Here is a 332-nt window from a genome sequence, read left to right on the forward strand (position 1 = left end):
AAAAAAAAAAATAAATTAAAAAAATTCTTTTTTCCTTTTATCTTCTCAGCATCTGGAGAGAGGGAGAAAGAGAGAGAGAGAGAGAGAGAAAGGGCGCGTTCATGAGGACTACAAAGTTACAAATATGGCTCCCCAGTCTCTCCTGCCTGATCACTGCAAAGAAATGAAGACGCACTTTAAAACTAAAAGCCCTTCAGCAACTCCCCGCCCGGCCCCGGCCGCCTCTCCCTGCCCTGCACCCACCGCAAATATTTGCCAACCAAACACGCCGGCCCAAGCAGCACCAACTTATTTTTATTTAACGCCCGGCGAACCCCCCCCCCCCCCCCCCC

The 332-nt window shown here is 50.0% G+C and overlaps 1 protein-coding gene across 2 annotated transcripts in view; it reads right to left on the bottom strand.

The window, feature by feature from the left end:
- The window catches only part of ANP32A (acidic nuclear phosphoprotein 32 family member A), a 23,947-nt gene that overhangs the window by 22,472 nt on the left and 1,143 nt on the right, over nt 1–332 (bottom strand). The gene's annotated exons all lie outside the window — the stretch shown is intronic.

This window comes from Calidris pugnax, unplaced genomic scaffold (genome assembly GCF_001431845.1).
Source record: "Calidris pugnax isolate Ruff unplaced genomic scaffold, ASM143184v1 scaffold187, whole genome shotgun sequence".
Classification (NCBI taxonomy): Eukaryota; Metazoa; Chordata; class Aves; order Charadriiformes; family Scolopacidae; genus Calidris; species Calidris pugnax.